This window comes from Macrobrachium rosenbergii, chromosome 27 (genome assembly GCF_040412425.1).
Source record: "Macrobrachium rosenbergii isolate ZJJX-2024 chromosome 27, ASM4041242v1, whole genome shotgun sequence".
Classification (NCBI taxonomy): domain Eukaryota; kingdom Metazoa; phylum Arthropoda; class Malacostraca; order Decapoda; family Palaemonidae; genus Macrobrachium; species Macrobrachium rosenbergii.
In genome coordinates this window covers 37,691,702-37,704,508 of record NC_089767.1, presented here as the reverse complement: position 1 = coordinate 37,704,508, position 12,807 = coordinate 37,691,702, and the positions used below count along the sequence as shown (strand labels likewise).

General features: G+C 36.8%; 3 non-coding genes across 3 annotated transcripts; all 3 read right to left on the bottom strand.

Annotated features, from left to right (window-relative positions):
- Positions 1-1,741: 1,741 nt before the first annotated feature.
- On the bottom strand, positions 1,742-1,837 carry TRNAI-UAU (transfer RNA isoleucine (anticodon UAU)). The gene is made up of 2 exons: positions 1,800-1,837; positions 1,742-1,777 (listed from the first exon to the last, which is right to left on the bottom strand). It is a non-coding gene; the product is annotated as a tRNA-Ile (tRNA).
- Positions 1,838-6,713: 4,876 nt separating this feature from the next.
- TRNAV-AAC (transfer RNA valine (anticodon AAC)) lies at positions 6,714-6,786 on the bottom strand. Its single transcript has one exon. It is a non-coding gene; the product is annotated as a tRNA-Val (tRNA).
- Positions 6,787-8,937: 2,151 nt separating this feature from the next.
- Positions 8,938-9,010, bottom strand: TRNAR-ACG (transfer RNA arginine (anticodon ACG)). Its single transcript has one exon. It is a non-coding gene; the product is annotated as a tRNA-Arg (tRNA).
- Positions 9,011-12,807: the final 3,797 nt, after the last annotated feature.

The window sequence follows — 12,807 nt, the reverse complement described above, 5'->3', positions numbered from 1 at the left end:
ATTGGTATGTTGATCATCCACCCTCCAATCATCAAACATACCAAACTGCAGCCATCTAGCCTCAGTGGTTTTTATTTAAGTTTAAAATTAGCCGTAATCGTGCATCTGGCACCACTATAGGTACCAACAGCACAGGCCAACACCGGCTCGTGGCTGACGTTTCATGGGCCGAGGCTGAGTTTCATAGGCCGTAGCTGAAAGTTTCATAGAGCATTATACGCTGTACAGAAAACTCGATTATGCCGAAGAAATTTCGGTGCATTTTTAACTTGTTTTATGTTCTCTCTCATTCTCTACATGATAAAACCACCTCATTTCCGTCTAGAAGAACCTTTTCTCTCTCAATATTTACCCTTTCCTCAATCGTGTTATCTATCTAAATGAGAGACCTACCTCACTTCGATCTATGGAGCCCTTTTATTATGTTTTCTCTCATTATCACTACGTGGCCGAACCATCTGGTTTTAAGCTATGGAAACCTTTTATATCTTAATATAATGTATATCTTTTCTTCATCATGTTTGCTCTCATTATCCTCACCCATAGAATCATTCATTTCAATCTATGGAGGATTTTAGCTATCCGTTATATACCCCTTTCTCTCATTCTCTATATGATCATATAACTTCATTTTAATCTATGGACGCACATCTCAGTATTAACAAGTTTCCTAACTGTGCTTTCTCTCATTATCAATAAGGCAAAATCCTCTTCATTTCAATCCTCGGAAACATTACTTGTCCAAACCACTCCAACAACATTAATTAAAAATTTGTTTCATTATTCATGCATCAACTTTGTCCCTCTCCATCCCTTCCTAATTATTCACATTCAATATTATTCAATTCTGTAATGAGAGCGACTTAGCTTTCTACAACTTAGCTTCTGCTTTCTTTATTAGTTATCATAAACCATAACAGTTTTGTTTCAGACGAAAACATTAAACATAATCTATATGAACTTTTCGCAATGGCTGACTTTAGAAGTTACTACCTGACCGTATCCAGTGAAAAGTGATTCAACATTTATGATGAAAAATAAAAGGTGAAATATATACAGTATACCGTTTTCACTATTATTACAAATCAACTTTATCTATGCAGAAGCACTCAATCCGGTTCGTTTCTTCAATCTTACTTGAAAAATAGGCTACCTTTTCGTTAAGATTCATGGCTATTTCATTAACAATAATAAAAAGCAACAACGAAAACTCTGCGCTATTTAACATCCCACGGCGACAACACAATAGATTTCCTTATTACTTCATATGAAAAAATAAATAACAAATTAATGTGTTGTGCAAATTATCCGGTTACAAACAACCAATAAAATACCATCGGGAGTCCAAGAAATTCCGCATTGTTGATATCAGTAGCTGAGCTTGAAAGCAACACCTCATGATTATTCAAAACCTACCCCGCCACATCCAAGACACCTATTATATAGGCCTATGCCGCCACATCACCTCAATGGTAACTTCAATGAGTAGGGCAAGACAATGGTCCATAATAAAAGGTTTTCGGCGCAACGTGAGCCAACGCTGAAGTCGCCACGATGAATACAACAACAGATTTTTAGTGACTCATCGGAGAGGTTCTCTTTCTCTCTCTCTCTCTCTCGCTCTGTCAATGGCCTTCCGAGGACGACACAGATTAGCTACTCTTTCTTTCTTTCTTTATCTCTCTCTCTCCTCCGCCACCTAAACCCTACAACAGAATAAAACACAACCTGATAAAATAGCTGCCCCTGGTGAGGCTCGAACTCACAACCCCGGCATGGCTTAGCAACGACCACTGTCTTATAAGTACCGTGCGCTAACCGATTGCGCCACAGGGGCCTAGTCCTGACTCGCGCCCGTTGAGGGAAAACCATTCACTCCACTATGACACGCGGACGTTATACTTTGAAAAGACACGGCCCACTGCCTTCGCCCAAGCCGGGCCTAGACCTAGGGCCTATTTTACGCGTCTGTCTATAGGCCTATGCTGGGAATTTTGATCGTCGGCGTTGCCGGAAGTGACGTAGTATTAGATAGGGAGGATTTTTAACCAACCTAGGGTGAACTCGATTTGAAACCCTAGGCTCTAGAGTCTAGAGGAATCAGGAAGTAAAAAAGTATTATTAGACTAAAAGGAATCTTATTCACCCTAGAGTGAATTCGATTTGAAAACCAAGGCTCTAGAGTCTAACAGGAGTCCGGAAGTCACGTATTGTTGGATAGGGAGGATTTTTAACCAACCAAGGATGAACTCGATTTGAAAACCTAGGCTCTACTAGAGTCTAGAGGATTGATTGATTGAGTAATTGTGGGTTATCTGGCGTCACAACTACCAGGGTCACCGACGCCGGAGTCTAGAGGAATCCGGAAGTAAAAAATTATTATTAGACTAAAGGAATCTTATTCTACCTAGAACGAACTCGATTTGAAAACCAAAGCTCTTGAGTCAAGAGGGATCCGGAAGTAAAAAAAGTATTATTAGCCTAAAAGGAATTTTATCCTCTCAAAGGCGAACACGATTTGCAACCCTATAGGTTGTAAAGGAACCCTTTCGATGAAAAAGCCTGATTCAAAACCGTCTACAGAAACAACAGCATAGGCGATGAGGAGACGAATTGCGTTGACAATAAGTTCAAGTTATCCACTATACCGGAGACTCAGATAAAACAGATAATATTTTTGTTAGAGAATCATTAATTAAACATACAACATCTGTCACTGTAACACAACGACGCAGTAGAGAGAGAGAGAGAGAGAGAGAGAGAGAGAGAGAGAGAGAGAGAGAGAGAGAGAGAGAGAGAGAGAGAGAGAGAGAGAGGAAATTCAATGATAAGAAAAATTTAATCATGGTAGCATTACCAGGCCAGGCAAGATAAAGCAAAAGGTCACGCCATGGATGTCTACACGTTATAAATATCCAAGACGATAACCTCTGCTCTTTATGCACAGTTCTTGTCAGAGAGAGAGAGAGAGAGAGAGAGAGAGAGAGAGAGAGAGAGAGAGAGTCTTTTTAAGCAAGACCAACATACACACACACACACACACACACACACACACACACACACATATATATATATATATATATATATATATATATATATATATATATATAATTATATTTATATATTATATGTATGTATGTATACGTGTGTGTATATAGATAGATAGATAGGTAGATATACTTCCAAGCAAGCTAGATATTATGCGAAACGGGAATATAACAAAGACTCGGCTTAACAAACAGAGACTGTGACTAAAGCATACTCAAGCCATTTTCATCCTTAAAAACTTTCAGTATTAATCAGACCTCAACCTTTTCGGTTTAACTGGTGAAAGAGTATCGAGAGAGTTCTTCCGAGAGAGAGAGAGAGAGGATAGAGAGAAAGTTACTCAATCACTAGGTCTGGGTCCACATGGTGACAACCAGTTAATAATAAATAAAAAATAAAAAAATAAAAAGTATCGACGTAGTTCTTCCGATCGGGAGGATATGGTTACTCATCACTGCTGGGTACGGAAACAAAACCAATATACACCAATATATATATATATATATATATATATATATATATATATATGTGTGTGTGTGTGTGTGTGTGTGTGTGTGTGTGTGTGTGTGTGTGTGTGCGCGCGTGTGTATGTAACTGCGTTTTCACTCTATTTTCAGAAATAATCGAATGCGATCTCTCTCTTATATAATAATTAATTCAATACCATAAGCTCAAAAGTTTCAGTTATGTATATGACATAAGACACGATGTCTGTCTCGAATGAAAGTACAGTAAGCCTCAAATATCGATTACGGAATGGTATGGAACATAAAATTTAGGCCAATAGCTGGGGCCTTTGAGGTCATTCAGCGCTGAGAGAGAAAATGAGAGTCAAACCTTTTGCAGCTGCACTTTGGAGCAAATGTTAGGGAAGGGTGGAAAGTCAGATGGAAGAAAGAGACAATGCACGGAGGTACAATAAAACGAATGAAAGGGGTTACAGCTACTAGGGGCAGTGAGGTCTTAAGGATGGAACAGACAATTAGAACACAGAAACTGTTAAAACAGGGGACACCAAATTTTGTTGGATACCAAACTTTGAGTCATTTTTTCAATTAATCGATTAAACCTTTTTTGTTTTTACAATGAGGAAAAAATTTCCTCTTTGAATAATTAACTTTCAAGGACTTTAGTCAGTGACTCTTAAATTTTCTATATATATCATTCCAAGGCTATTATTAACATTACTTATCATATTTCTGTTATGAAAGTTAATTTCACGCAGTTCAAACCACTAACTATCAGAGCAGAGTGACAAGTGGTGCAAACCTTCATAAGTAAGCAACAGATTTCGTTGCATCTCATCTGAGCTGTTCAGCTTAATAAAAGTTTGCAAGTTTTGGCAAGGGGGTAAAACTGGAAGTTAAATGAACAAGAACAAAGTTCTGAGGTAAACAGAACCCCACAAGATGGAGGAATGGATGTTAGTATGGATGGTGAAGAACGGAGATGAGAGAAGAGCCAAGTCACTGAATAGGTGATGCAGGGAAGGTAATAAAGGTGTGAAAAAGAATGGGAACCGAATCGAACTCTCTATGGAAGCCCAGGTGGGGATACGAGAAAGAGCTGTTGAATGCAAATCAAGAAAATTATATATGAATCTGCTGAAATGAAAGAATCGGAGTGTTCTGAGATGGTCAAGCCATGTGGAAAGCATCGGAGTATTCTGAGATGGTCAAGCCATGTGGAAAGAACGGGAAAAGGAACGTTAGTGGAGTGCATAATTCCGAAGGTGTCAGGGAGGAGGAGAGGACTGGTAGGATAGATGGTGGAAATAGGTATTGGAAAGGATGTGCCTTCACGTCTACGATGCCTGAGAGTCAGTACAAGACGTGGGGGATTAGTGAAGTTCCTTTTTCAAGTAGAACGAACCAAACATGAATCACATAAAAGAAACGCCATCTAATAACCAATCACACACTCCAACCGTAAAATTTGCAAAGAGAGACGCCTGTAAACTCCCAGTCATTTTAACTGGCCTGTAAACTCCCAGTCATTTTAACTGCAGGCTGCAACATTCAGATTCAAAAACTTTAGACAACTGCGTCAAAATCGACTTCCCACAGTCTTTTTCTGAAGCGTTTGCAAAGATTTACCATCCTGTGCTGTCAGGATGTTGGCGCCATTGTTCTTCCTGTGCTGTTCTTGTCAAGGCATTGTTCTGTTTTCGGTTCTGCTTTCTGAGACGCTATTCTTCTCCCTTCTTATCTTTCTTATCTGTCTTTTCTATTCTGTGCAAGCTTGCAAATCAAAACAATGGTCTTGCCATTTGTTCCAGAGCTTACAATCAACAATGTAATGCCCCACATTGACAAATTACTGTTCCGATTTGCATGGCAGTAACGCACATAAAAGACTATTTTTCTTTAATCTATATGGTCTATAATACACAGACATGATATTATTATTATTATTATTATTATTATTATTATTATTATTCAGAAGATGCACCCTACTCAAATGGAACAACCCCACAGGGGCCACTGGCTTGAAATTCAAGCTTCCAAAGCATATAGTGTTCATTTGAAAGAAGCAACGGAAGATAACAGGAAATACGAAAAGAAGAAATCAGTTACTAGAAAAGATAAAAAGTAAATTAACAATGGACAAAAATGTAAGCATAAAAAGGATATAGCCTAGGACAAAAAGTAATGACTCATTCAGACAGAGGTAACTGTTGCCTAATGCAAAGAGAACGAACCAAAACAGCAAATCCTGTCGATTATCAGAAACATCGCCAAGAACGTTCCCACCCCCGCCCCCGAAAGAGCATGACCTTTCCGTACGTTCGTCTACTACAGGGAAAACTTGAGTTACCAGATGGACTTCTAATGTAAATGACACCACTTTAACAATGGATAATTCATAGCAGACACGTACTGTTTCAGAATTAATACGTGTTCATTTTCAAATGCAATCTGTTGACGAGAGTAGGGATGATGACATTACGCATGTAAAGTAAAAAAACCATTATTTAAAAATTACACACATATAAATAATATATATATATACACACACATATAGCCTATATATTATTATAAATAATGAATCGATTCTTTTTCTTTCTATGGATCAAATTACAATCAACCTCTGTAATTCATGGGTCGATCAACTCTTGGGATTGTATAAGTGGTTTGGGTTCCTCTCTCACAAGAGATAGTGTATGTATGTATGTATGTATGTATGTATGTATATATATATATATATATGTATTACACTGAATAATTCCTTGCACAAATTACAAGAAACTCCAAGCCCTCGGTATTACATTATTAAAATAATTATACTACATATATTTTATCAACTGTACGTTACATTAAGAAACTATATCCACATAATTAGCATTATTCTGCAGTTATTCTAACACTTGTTCAGACCCCTGCATTAAGTCCAGAGTATATATTTATTTATTAATTTGTTAGCTTACCTGTTTTTCTAATAACATATCTCTGCTTTCTCTATTTCCCATTATCTTCTGTCACTTCTTTCGAATGAACTGCATATTCTTTGGAAGACTGAATTTCAAGTCAATGGCCCCTGTGGTGGGCTTGTTCCATACGAATAGGGTTCATCTTCTGAATAATACTAATAATAATATATCAATCGACAGTGCTTGCCCCCTCCCCAAAACGTAAATACCTGAAGGAACTCGGCCCAAAAGATCCTGTGCTCACCAGGGCTCGAACCTGGGACCTTCTGTGTGTTAGACAGATGTGATAACCACTACACCATGAGCACTATGTACGATCAAGCACGGTCTCGCTTCTAAGAATGAAATTCTCTACTAAAAATGAAAATCAATACCGACGGGATATTTGTCTCAAAAGCATCGTATAAAGAGAAACTCCTCAAGGACATTTAAAAAAAGGGATTATAACTATAAAAAGAATAAGTCACGAGGGCGATGAATATTCAGTAAACGACGATGGAGAAATTTAAAAATAGTTCAAAATGGGGTCACTGAGACAGCCTGGAATGCTCAATGGATACAGGCACTTGGGTAGGAATAATTAGAAGAAATGAACATCGAAAGAAGTCGAATGACGGTCCAACAAAGTGGGAATTAATGAAGGAAACGTAAGACATTTTGAAGTACAGTTACAGCTAGACTCATACCGGTTGAAAAAGATGGTGAACAAGACAGTCAAGGATAAGAAGATAGATAAAAGTCGAGATAAAAATATCTACAGGTGAATTTTAATTTTACTAAAGGAGAATCAACGAGGAGGCTGAGTTTAAGTAACAAAAAATGTATCCGAGAACATGAGGCAATAGATGTTTTGACCAGATGGCAGTCCCAGAGGAAGTATTTCTAAAAAACGGTTGAATCACTTGAATGTCTTACGTCAAAACACTAACGGAACTGAATCACGCAAGAATAGAGGACTTGGAGGAAATCGGACAGAAGAGTTGGGAGGTAACTATTGAGAATGGAACAGGCATAATGAAAAAGTTGAGACGATGAAAACCATTATAAGTTCATGGGGTTACAAGCATGGTACTACAGTAAAGCAGAATGGAACTGCCTAGCTCTCCGTCAGGAGAGCGCAAGAGGGATATTGGTCAATTTGTATAGGCCTAAATGGAAAGCTGATAGAGGAGCTTGCATTCACAGGGACAATCGATCATCTGCTACACTGAATAATTTATGAAAGATGTTTCGATTCAGATGGTAAGGGAACATAGGCCTAGTCAGGGGAGGACCTGAAAGGGTTTGCAGACCACGTTTTTACTAAATAGTTGTGTTACAAATTCAAGTGGAATAAGAAACAGCTGTTAGATGAATAAACGATCCTAAAAAAGATTATTTGGAAGGACAGGATGTCAAGGGATGAGAATGTGCTAAGTGGATGCAGTTTCTTAAGACTAGTCTTACATCGGAGTTTTTTAATACAAAAACAAAAACGAGACACCGACGGTGTGTCATTTATCTGAGCTGCTCAGTGCGCTACCTTTCATTGCCAGTAAGGACAGATGTCTTTTAGAACGTAAATGTCAATAACAGTTAGTACATGAGGGTGCGTTAACATTATGAGACTATGCATGTCGGTACAGAAGGCGAGAGAAGAGAAGTGTCAGATTTGCCTAAGTATTTTGGAATAAAATTTTCATGTAATGGTAGAACGGGTAGATTTGTATAACTATTTTAGAAGAATATTAATGTCTCAAATAGAGTAGAATTAGCAAAGAGGAGAATCACTCAGCAAGTTGAACAAAAAATTAAGTAGGAGCCGTACAAAAGGTTTGGAAGGCATGTCTTCAGTAAAAGTTGAAATCTACCGAGGTACTGTAAAGTCTACTTGTCTCCATTACATGGTGATGAAGTCTTGTTGAAAATATGGAGGCTGTGGAAAAAAAAAATGCTGAGACCGTTGAAATAAACTGCCTGGTGGAATGTGCGCAGTCCAGAGGTTGTAATAAGGAAATGAGTGAAGATTTCGAGAAAAAAAAAAGCTAGCAAATATAAACAAAGGTGTTTTGAGAAGTGGATAGATTTTGTGAAAACTTGATTTTGTGCTGTTTATGCAAGCAGTATGCATATTTCTTTTCATTGTAACAGTGATGTTAATTTAGCTACACACACGTGTGTGTGTGTGTGTGTCTGTGATATATATATATATATATATATATATATATATATATATATATATATATATATATATATATATATATATATATATATATATATATATATATATATATATATACAATAGTGCATAAATATAGTGTAAGGAATAGACCTTGTGTATATATACTGTGCATATATACATACACACACACACACACGTGTATAGCTAAATTAACATAGTCTACAATGAAAAAATATACACATTTCTGCATAAACGACATAAAATCAAGCACGGACCAAAAGCAAAAAAGATTTACCGCCGACCTTGCCAGGATTCGAACCTGGAATCTTCTGATCCGTAGTCAGACGCGTTATCCGTTGCGCCACAAGGCCGTTGTATGAACTCTTTCGTCAAGAGCTTTCTATTCAGTTCATGCTCGTCATATTCCAACTAGGGAATATTATTATTAATATTTATTCTTTTTTTTTTTTACGGCATAATGTTGTCCTTGTTATTTCAAAAATTTTCCCCCTACAACGGAATATTATTATGTATCTTTTTTTTTTTCCTGCGTCAAAATATTATTATCCTTTTTATTTATTCACTTTTTCCCTGCAACTAAATATTATTATCCTTTTTATTTACAGGGGGTAAGGCTTGCAATCATATATTTCATTAATTACTAAGAGGTCAACTGTTATATAAATAAATGGGTTTGCCGAATGAACACCATATTCTTTGGAAGCTTAAATTTCCAGTCAATGGCCCCTTTGGGCTTGTTCCGTGTGAACAGGGTTCACCTGAATAATAATAATAATAATAATAATAATAATAATAATAATAATAATAATAATAATAATAATAATATGACTGAATTGTCCTCTGGGAACCTGAAATTACGAAAAACAAGCCTAAGCAGTACAAAATGACGTAACTTTCTATATTTACCACAAGCGTTTTTCCTTAAAGATGTGCGGTAAACCAAAAGGGTGTAGTTTTCCGGTTTCCAGCAAGTCACAGGGGTGAGGTTGCTACCTCCACGCCCTTTTCCTCGAATACATAAGATACTGATACATATTTACCGCTGGGTGGACTGGTAAGCCATAGGCTAAAGCAATCCTAGACCTATTAAACGTAAGCCTAGCGTTGTACTGTAACAGTTTGCATGGTAAAACCTCCCACAGCTTTATGTATTCAAAGAAGGCATTTTGGTTATTACAGTTACAAACCTGTCTAATATTTACATCCTAAAAAGAAACTGAAGTTAATTCCGTACAGGGGAAGGCACCGCGGCAATAATGTGATGGCCCGTCCAACCCTCCGCTTACGGGGAGGTCCGGAGCTAATGCGGATGAGCATACATCAAGACTTGAACTACCACTTTGTATAACTCTGAACACCCGTTGGTGACAACGACTTCCCTTTTGCCGAAGGCGTCCGCACTGGACGGCTCAAGGTTCCTGGCGGTACGGAAAGGGCAAAGGATCTTCCAGGAAGTGGGGATAAGGTCCCAATATGTTTTGAGGAAAGTCCCGCCGAGGGAAACACTGATCCAACCGACCGCCACGGGTCGACTCCCACTCTGGCAAGGAATGAAATCGCGGACAGAATCCCGCTTTCCGTTAATTTTTACCGAACACGGCCGAATGCGTTATTCCAACGTATTCTTATCCCGTGTACTTAAATCCATAACGGATTTATTATATAAATAAAAAAGAGAATTATATATTTATATATTTATCTACATAACACAAACTTATATATTAAAGAAAAATAATCCTTCCTAAATAATACAGCTCTAAATTTAAAGGTAATAAAAAGTATAAAGAAAATAACACAATAACTCAGCCACAGAATAAAATAAAATGGCACATCGAATGAATTATTTCAATCATCAGTTTAAATGAAATTCGCGGGATTATTTTCAGTTAAAAAAAAAAGTTATTTTAAAAAATTGGAGTAAAAAGAGTTAATTCACGAACGGAAATGGAGGAAAACTTAAATTTTTCTCATTTCATCATTGTCATTTGAGTCAGCCCACTGCTTCGTCTTATTGACCTTAAAATAGTAAGTATATATATGTACTGTATATGTGTGTATATGTATATATATATATATATATATATATATATATATATATACATACAGAGAAATTAAAAAATATATACATATACATACATACATACACACACACACACACACATATATATATATATATATATATATATATATATATATATATATATATAATTATACATCAGTAACAAAATGGCCTACATTTCCCAAATGTGACTATAAACAGACTGGACTTGTTAGTACTGAAGACATACCCAGCTGAAAAAAAAAAATAAAGCACTATCAAATTCTTCATGATAAGTTACAAAATCGGCAGGATGTAACCCACTAGATGCAGTTTACTGTTTTTTTGTTTATTCTAGCACTCCATGGAAAAAGACGAACTTCGTACAGCTATTCAACCTACCTGTACTTACTGAAACCATCTTAGAGCAAATATTCACCAGATTTAAAATATTATTCCGAAATCTTTGACTGAACTCAACGCATTCATTGCTACGTCAACAGTCCTCTGATGGTGAAACTGCAACCGTCCATCAGCCAGACTTTATCCTCTTCGTTATAATCAAATATCCAGCCTTAACTTCATTCAGTGTTACTTGTTACGTTTCCATCCACATGGTTTTTTATATGGTCACAATTATTAATTGGAACAACTTAAAATCCCCTAGTTTATATGTTATAATCAGAGATTTATGAAATCATATGCAATTTAGCGATTTAAGCCCTTTTTAACAGTAGAATTACAATCCTCGTTCTAAAATTTGCTGGATCCTCTCTCTCTCTCTCTCTCTCTCTCTCTCTCTCTCTCTCTCTCTCTCTCTCTCTCTCTCTCTCTCTCTCTCTCTCAGGAAAGACATTTCTGCTTCATGTAAGAAGACCTTTGACAACAAAAACATGCGCTGACTTTTGTCAGCTGTCTAATTCTCAAAAGGCACTGCCTTCATTCCCAGAAGCTGCCTTTCCAGAGACACTTGGACATCTATATATATACAGCTATCAGTATAATCGAAGTTCTGCAGATATTCGAAAATAAAGGTTTTGAGTGAAAGCTTCTTCACTTTTTTTATAGTTAATCTATCCCCAGTTGGTAGGGGGGTTGCGCCGTCCGTCTATCTCATGCGGTGCACTGTGGGCATTACTTAAGGTTCTTCGCAACGTCCCTTCGGCCCCTCGCTGCAACCCCTTTCATTCGTTTCACTGCACCTCCGTTCATATTATCCTCCTTCACTCCTACTTTCCTGAACCCCCTCCTACCAATTGTGTCCTCATTATTTTCGGTGCTGACAACAACATTTATTGACAAATGTGATGCAACTATGCGCAGCTGTCTTTCTCTGCATGTGTACTCTGCTCGCCATCTGACGCACCTGTATATAGTCTGTATGCGAAGAATAGTTTGTATGTGTATGAGCATGTATGTATGTATGTTTATGTTTATATATATATATATATATATATATATATATATATATATATATATATATATATATATATATATATATATATACAACATAGATTTACTTACAGGTAATTTTCTCAATTAATAATAATAATAATAATAATAATAATAATAATAATAATAATAATAATAATAATAATAATAATAATAATAATGTTGCACAAAACAGAAAACCATTTATATTGAGGCGGCCATTAACTTTCACAAATTTCCACTGAACACATCACCCAATGGTAAAAAAAAAAAAAAAAAACTTAGAGAAAAACTAATGATACATTACAAAAGTAGAATAGCAAATTTATAATCATGCAAGTACGGTGCACACGTAAATAAAGAAACAAGTATAAAATGCGCCGAAGTTTCTTCGGCTCAATAGTTTTCTGTACAGCGTATAATCAAGGCCACCGAACAGAGATCTATCTTTCGGTGGTCTCGGTATAATGCTGTATGAGCCCTGGCCCATGAAACTTTAACCACGGGCCGGTGGTGTCCTAGCTTATATCGTTGCCAGAAGCACGATTATGGCTAACTTTAACCATATATAAAAATAAAAACTACCGAGGCTAGAGGGCTGCAGTTTGGTATGTTTGATGATTGGAGGGTGGATGAGCAACATGCTAATTCGCAGCCCTGTAGCCTCCGTAGTTTTTA